Here is an 8,328-nt window from a genome sequence, read left to right as displayed (position 1 = left end):
TACTTGATTTTTATAAAAAGTAGCTCGATTTTTTTGTTTGTTTTAGCAATATAGACACAGGTGTGGCTATGTAGTAAGAAGTTTGCTTCCCAACCACATGGTTCTGGGTTCATTTTCACTGCAAGGCACCATGGACAAGTCTCTTCTACTATAGCTCCTAGCTAACCAAAGCCTTGTGAATGGACTTGATAGGTAGAAATTGAAAGAAGCCAAGCATGTTTGTGTTTGTTCCCCACCACCACCACCACCACCACAACCACCCCCATCACTACTTGATATCTGGTGTCAGTTTGTTTATGTCACTATAACTTAGTTCAGCAAAAGAGAACAATAGAATAAATATCAGACCTAAAATAAAATAAGTACTCTACTTAGTCAATATGTTTGACTAAACACCTTTCAAGGTAGAGCCCCAACCTGGCCATAACCCAATGACTGAAACAAGTAAAAGATAAAGATAGTTTTCAACACATTCATTTATAGGGTGGAAAGATCGGTATGGAAAGAATCAGTAGGGAGAATAGAGTGGAAAAATAATGTGAAGAGAATAGGTTGAGCAGAATGAAAATAACAGAATTGATTTTGTTTCTGTATCTTTTTTATTAAAGCTTTTGATTATTTTACTCTAAATATCAAACATTATGTAGTCAATATAAGGTATTCTAAACTTTCATTATCCTTTTTATTTGCTTAAATGGATGAGGTGGTATTTAGTTAGAGCTATTGTTATACCTGCTTACCTGATTGAGATAGTATTTTTTCAAGTACTATTGTTATACCTGGATGAGAACTTACCTTGATGAGGTGGCATTTTGTCAGGGAACTATTGTTTTACAAGTTTACATGGATGAGATAGTGTTTAGTTAAGGGAGGTTTTTTTTTTTTTTGTTATTCATTTATTTTTATTTTTACAGTTGGATGATCTTCCCAACTGCAAACTGCTCAACTATACAATAGAAGTATTTCTATGTCAGACCAACTAGAGCAAACAAAATTATATGCTTTGTTGAGAAGATAAACTTGAATTACCATTGCATTGATTTTCATTTGTAAGTGTCTATAATATTAGTTTTTCACTTATCTGCAAAGCCTCATATCTGTCGGGGAGATTTTTAGAGAATTATAGTTGATTACAATTATCCCACTACTTGTCCATATTTTATTGACCCTAAAATCAAGGAAAGTAAAGCTGGTCTTGTCAAGATTTGAACTCAGATTGTAAAATAGTCATAATTAAATACAGCAAGACATTTTTATTTGATGCTCTACCTACTTTTCCAATCCACCAGACATGTTCCTGTATAATAGCAATTTAATGGTGTGTGTGTGTGTGTGTGTTATTTTTTACTCATTTCAGCCATTTGACTGCAACCATGCAAGAGCACTACCTTGAACATTTTTAGTCAAATGAATATTATCGTTATTTTATTTTAAGCCTGGTACTTATTCCCTCAGTCTCTTTTGCTGAACTACTAAGTTATAGGGACATAAACATATCAACACCAGCTGTCAAGTGGTGTAGGGGAGCAAACACAGATCCAAAGACACACACACACACATATATATATATAATAAGAAGAGGAAGAACAGTCTCTTCGCCATGACATTTTTTAAAGTTTTCAATGATGAAGAGGGAGGAAGTAGACCTGACCCAAACGCTTACAACAAAGTAGACACCACTGAAAATCCAAGAACCAGGTGGTGACAGTTAACTAGATCATGATCCAATACTCTCAGAATAACGTACCTGAAAATATTAAACTTGTTTACTTTCTAAAGTCTATAATTGGAAAAAATTCTAACTTAGTTCATTAAAAATGTTTGTTGGTAAATTAACATTATATGTTGTAAGCATGAGAAATATGTCTTTATATGTTGTTGTCATTACTGTTGTTGTTCAACTTCAGTCAGTCCTTACAAAACAGACCCAAGATCAAAGGGGGGGTTTCAGCAGTCACCACCCTAGACATTTTTCCAAGGTACAATGCACCCAGCACCACATTATCCAATGTATCCTTCCCTTTTAAATATGGCAGGGTATCATTTGAGTGAAATTTTGCTGCTATTTCTAATAGGACAATTGACTATGTAGAGGTTCCCATGTTAGCTCATGACATAATTGTTGGAGGTGTTAATGTTCATGCAATAGGTGAATTAAAAAAGTGTAAAAATATTGCCAGTAGACAGATATGTGCACAGTCATAGAAGTCTAAATCTCCTGACTATTGCCAACACAGACTATAAATGTTCTCAATCCTTAAATAAAACCTATGATCTTAAAAGGTTTTTCTTTTTTAAGTCGTAAATACATTTAGCTGTTTAGGCATACAGCAGCCATAATAGCAGTTAGAGAACAAAGACTGAAATAACAGAATGATTGAGAGGAAAGTGATATATTATGATCAGAAAACTACAAGCTGTTACAAAACTGGGGTGACAAGTAGGACAATTGTATAAAAATGGAAATTACCAATGAAACACAATGGACCTGCCTCTTTGCCATCTACCACCCATAGAGTGGAGCACATTCCAAACCACTACACTAAATACTTTTCTTTTATTTCCTTCACTATAAAAGCAAGGTATACTAATCTTTTTATTTATGGCTCAGTCATAAGAAGAACAGAGTCTCTGAGTTCCTTCATCAGGAGTTCAGAGACAGGTAGAGGAAAGAAGGGAATTGCCTTCAGACCAGAGACCTGCAACAGAATGAACCCTACTAAAGGTGCCCAAGGAGCAAGTGACAGGCAATGAATTAAGTCTACTCCCCAACCAACATCAAAGATCCTTCCCACAGGCTTCTGTGCAGTTTATGTCAACCAAATATCATTAGACAGGATTTGGTTGACCCAAGGTTATAATAAAAAAACATCTGTTCAAAGTTCCATGAAGTGAGATTGAAACTGAAATTATGTAGCTGTTAAACGAACTGCTTGACCACACAGCCATACACCTACATCCAACTGAAACAAAACATTAATTTCACTAGTACCACTTTGTTATCCCTACCTTGAGTCAAGCAACATTGATATCACTAATACCAACATATTATCCTTACTTCACATCTAACAACATTGATATCAGACATCACCTAATTTTCACTATTTTCAGTTTATCAACATTAATTTCATTAAAACCAACATGTTATCCCAACTTTCTAACAGGTGCAAGGGAACATTCTTTGCTACTTAAATTGCTAACTGAATAAACAAATAAACATTAGTGTAGAGATTTTAGAATGAAAGAAAACAAATCATTCTATTGAATCTCTTCTGTTAATATGTCAGACAAACTTAAAGGAGATGAATCTAGCAAACAGAGGGAAATTAAGGACTCTATTTGAAGATAGCAGAGATAGCAATGGATATAACATATAGTTATCTATCTTCAAGTTGAATATTATTTACAAACCGAAGAGGAATCAGGATATATTTTTGATAAAGTTTATCAAACAAGGAAATCTAAAAAAAATTTAAACCACTTTAGAGTACATTCACCGAAATGCTGTACTCACAATATTCAGGTACACTGAGCATTAAATAGTTAATTAGACATAACTATGAAGTGAAGAAAAGACAATATTAATCAATAACTATCATTATTTTAATTATTCTATCAAGTATGAGACAACTCTAGACATGTTTCATTCTTATGAGATTTCCTTTGTTAAGCATAGATAATAATGTATTTGTCAGAGTTGTATTGAGAGAATCAGTAAGTGGAAGTATAATAAAGAACACAAATTAAAAGAAAAATAGTGTATTTTAGAGAATATATTACTGTGAGAAACTATTCTTTGATCTGAATCAGAGAGATAAGTATGACAAAAATATATTGTTTATCAACAAAAATTAACATATTTACACTAAAATTACTTGTAACTTCTATTGTTAATCATGAGATTATTTTTAAAAGGAATATATAGCTTAAGGATATATTTAAAAGACAAATTAGTTTCTTTATAGAGCGACGGAGTGCCAACAACAACAACTGTAGTCTCATTGTATCACATGGAAAAGACTGAATTTCCAGTGGCTAAGTCGCTCTCACCATTAAAAAAAAAGGCATGATGAAAATATCCTTTTAATCTTTTACTTGTTTTAGTCATTAGACTGCAGCCATGCTGGAACACCACCGTCAAGAATTTTTAGTGGAATGACTCAACTCTGATAATTTTTTTTTTTTAAAGTCTGGTACTTATTCTATCAACCTCTTTTACCAAACTGCTAAGTTATGGGGATTTAAACACACCCACACCAGTTATCAAGCAGTGTTGGAGGACAAACACACACACACATAAATATACGACAGACTTCTTTCAGTTTCCGTCTACCAAATCCACTCATTAGACCTTGGTAAACCAAAGGCTATAGTTGAAGACACTTGTCCAAGATGTCATGCAGTGAGACTGAACCCAGAACCATGTGTTTGGAAAGCAAACTTCTTACCACACAGCCATGCCTGAACCTATATAATAACATATTTTCAATAGATTTTAACCTGCACACTGTAAGCAGGTGATATAAAATTTGTAACAATGATTTTATAATATAGGCAAAAGGCTTCAAATGTAGTTGATGTATACAGACAATGAGAACAACTTCAGTACTCAACTAATCTTTTATTTTATTAACCCCAGACAGATGAAAGGCAAAGTCAGCCATACTGAGAAATATTGCACAGCAGTAGAAAATGACAAAGAAAATTTAGTAAGATATATTGTTGTTTGAATCATTATGAACTATTTTCAGTGAAGTGCTGACAAATGAAGTGGTTACTACACAATCAAAAGAGAAGACAACCATATAATCTAAATGATAAATTGAAGCTAATTTTCAAAGCAGGTGTAAAATTTAATATAATAAATAAAGATAGATAGATTAGGTGTTTACTCAACTCTCTTAATGGTATTGACAATAAATGAAGAATAAAATGAGTAAGCTCTGAAATTCTTTGATATTACAATTGGACACAGAGATAGGTATAGCATCCAGTAAGTGAATATTGAACATTTTCCAATACAGCTAAGATGAGGACACACACATACATACACACAAACAACAACATGAAAGACAAAGTGAAAATACTGACACTCAAGAAAGAAAAACAGTAGAAGTGTCTTTGACATTTCAAGCTTAAGCACTTCTCCAGTAAGTCAGGTGGAAAAAAAAAACGATAAAAATGCAAACTATAGAGAAATACATTCTAGTCTGTGTCAAGCCATGTTAAAAATGGTTGGAGGCTAGAATGTCCAGTGGTGAAGGGAAAAGACAGAAGTCTCAAGCATATGAGAGCAATAGCAAAATTGTGAAAGTAAAGAAGGTAACTTTATGTCAGAATACATGATAATGTATGTGTGCAATTATAGTATGTGTATTCATGTGTGTGTAGGTACTTCTTTAAGTATTTAGCATGTGCATTGCATACATAGTGCATCTATGGATGCACTAATAAGAAGTGTGGTGAGGTGCAAGGAGGAAGAGTGATCTATATACGAGATTGTATCAAATAAAAGGACATTTGCTTCGTAGGTGAGTTCCCATTTATTATCAACTATGTAGCCACTAGCCTACTGTTACTACAACAATCTCTGTTCTTCTGAACTTGCTAACCTAACTTCAATCATTGATGCCATCCTTTCATCATCTCTACAGTGGCTCAGCTTCAAGCTACCATACTTTGTCCTAATCTCTGCTTTATCCTCATAACTAGATTTCTCTTGAGCTACAAACCAACAACAATTCAAAGAATGCATTGATTTCTAACAATGATATAAGGTTACAAATTTTGGAGAAAGAAACAATCAGTTATGTCCATCCCAGTAGTTAACTGGTATTTAAATTTATTGATGAACCCCTCTGACAGATTTCAACACAGAACATAAAGTACTTGGTGGCAGGGTTTACTCACCACTATAACTTGAGTATTGCAGCCTGCAATCAATGGTTGGTATTGCCAAGTTGAGCTCCTCTGCACACCCAACAGTTAGTGACAAATAACCTTTAGCAGTGGGAGATGATGATGTTGTCAATCACCTTCCAGGTTTAGCCATCCAGACTGTACCAAGTCCAGTTCTAACAAAGAACTGCATGTGCACACACATCAGCCCACAACCTCCCATCCCACCTCATATCTATCTGCTGGATGAGTTGGTACAAATATGTCCTTTACCTCTTACCAGATCATCAAATCAAGGCCTTACTCTCATTCAACGCAGCAGAGGTGAGCAAGCCCTGCACCAGATAGCTGGATTTGATTAAGGAAGATCTTCAAAGATTCGACATTATCTTGGAACATGCAGAGGGGCTGGCATGGCACCACCAGCAATGGAGAGCACTGGTGGACCTGGTCAGCTCTACATATGATGGCGCCTCTGGGACCACTAACTTGGGATGGTCCCAGCCCCATCAAGTAAGAGCATGAAGCAAGCAAGCACATAAATGCAGTTATCAAGTACTTCAAGATATTTTGTCCAATACTCTAATGATTCTGTCATACCTAACTCTACTCAGGGTACTTCATATTATCTAGAAAGGTCATAGACACACCATTTTTTAGTATTCCTTCTTAGGCAAACAAATAAAAGGAAAAGTTAAGAGTTAATCTTTCAGATTCTCCCCTATGTAACCTGATAATCAACTACAAAATCACCAGCTACAAAGTACAACAAAGAAAATTAGTTACGACTAAAAGATACTAAAGCCACTTCTGTCTACAGTTATGTCTAACATTTTACATTAGTCAACAGTAATTTAAACTAGAGGGATCAACATATTCTATCTTCTTTATGTTTTGAGCCAAAACAACTTTAAAATGAAGGGTATAGTTTGTTGCCACAGCAAACTCCAGCTCTTACAGCCCTCACTGTTATAGACACAAACACTCACAAAATGTCTATGCAGATCTACAATGCCACAGAAGACAACTATGACTAAACTAAAACACAATCCTCTTTGCTCATTTCAGGCCAACCTAAATGCACAAAGAAACAGTTGAAATGACAATAACCTCATGCAAAGATCTGGGAATGTACACTACCAATAACGAATATGTGAAGAGGAGAAGCACCAACTGACATATCTCAGCCCAAATTATCCACACATGCTGAAACCACCTACAAAAATAACTGAAGGGTGTACAGAAATAATGATAATACAGTATAGACACACCTCAGCTAGGTAGAGGAGGGATGTGTGTGTGTGTGTATGTAGGTAGGTAGGTAGATAGATAGATAGATAGATAGATTACTGTGGGTCACACCCAGAAGACAACTTGTTTACATGACAGTATATATTACAAATGACCAAGATTTATGCAAAACCATTACTATACTACTACTACAACAACCACTACCACTATTACTACTACTCATTTTCAATGGGAGTGTAAAAAAATATTTACATCATAAAGTATCAGATATATTGTTTGTATCAGACACACTCACACACACACACATCTATATTATATATAAAATTTTGTGTGTTGTGTGTCGACTGAATTAAATGTATGTATGTGTATATATATATATATATATATATATATATATATACACATATACACACACACACACACACATAAAATTTTATATATAATATATAGATACCGACATATGTATTAGATTATGCTTTAAATATATAGAGAGACATATTTCTTCTGGTAAATGTCATATATATTGCAACATTAATCACAGTTGTTTTTGTTGTCATTGGTCAGTGTTTAGCTGCATGTCAAACCTGATCAAAGATCTGCTCAACTGTGTATCTATTCCTAGCAGGTCAAGCAACCCTGTTGAGACACCATCTCTGACACGACAGAATTTTTTTTTTTTTTTTTTTGGTTGGATTGAGGTAAGTCATTGATTAACTTAACCCACACTACCAATCTGATAAACATATGCCGAAGATAGGCTTGAAAAAAATTACAAGTAGCTACAAAAATAACATCTCTTTCAAATCTACACAACAACCACTCATCATCATGAAATATAATCATCACCACCACCACCATCAGCATCATTACCATCCCCATCACCATCACCACCCTCACCAAAATCACCACCACCATTTTAGTTATCATGTTAGCTCTTCTATAACAACTACAATGAGATCTGATCCACAAAACTGGTTGAGTTCTTTCCACCATTAATTTGGCCAGAATCAGTAATCATTTTAACCAATCCTTTACTTCAAAGAATGTCAGTCCTCTCAAATTTCCTCTCTGCCTACAGTTTTCCTGCAATACCTTATGTATGAAATTTGATAGAGGGTAACCATGCAGAAGGTGTGTATATGCGTGTTGTGTTGTCTTTGCATATATATATATATATAT

General features: G+C 34.5%; 1 protein-coding gene and 1 long non-coding RNA gene across 5 annotated transcripts in view; one reads left to right on the top strand and one right to left on the bottom strand.

The window, feature by feature from the left end:
- The window catches only part of LOC106871484 (uncharacterized), a 167,078-nt gene that overhangs the window by 42,955 nt on the left and 115,795 nt on the right, over positions 1-8,328 (bottom strand). The gene's annotated exons all lie outside the window — the stretch shown is intronic.
- The window catches only part of LOC128248150 (uncharacterized), a 5,868-nt gene continuing 5,105 nt past the window's right edge, over positions 7,566-8,328 (top strand). Inside the window, exon 1 of the long non-coding RNA XR_008264438.1 lies at positions 7,566-7,847. This is a non-coding gene — a long non-coding RNA (uncharacterized LOC128248150). The remainder of the gene's footprint in view (positions 7,848-8,328) is intronic.

This window comes from Octopus bimaculoides, chromosome 6, assembly GCF_001194135.2.
Source record: "Octopus bimaculoides isolate UCB-OBI-ISO-001 chromosome 6, ASM119413v2, whole genome shotgun sequence".
Lineage (NCBI taxonomy): Eukaryota > Metazoa > Mollusca > Cephalopoda > Octopoda > Octopodidae > Octopus > Octopus bimaculoides.
This window is presented reverse-complemented; position numbering and strand designations above follow the sequence as displayed.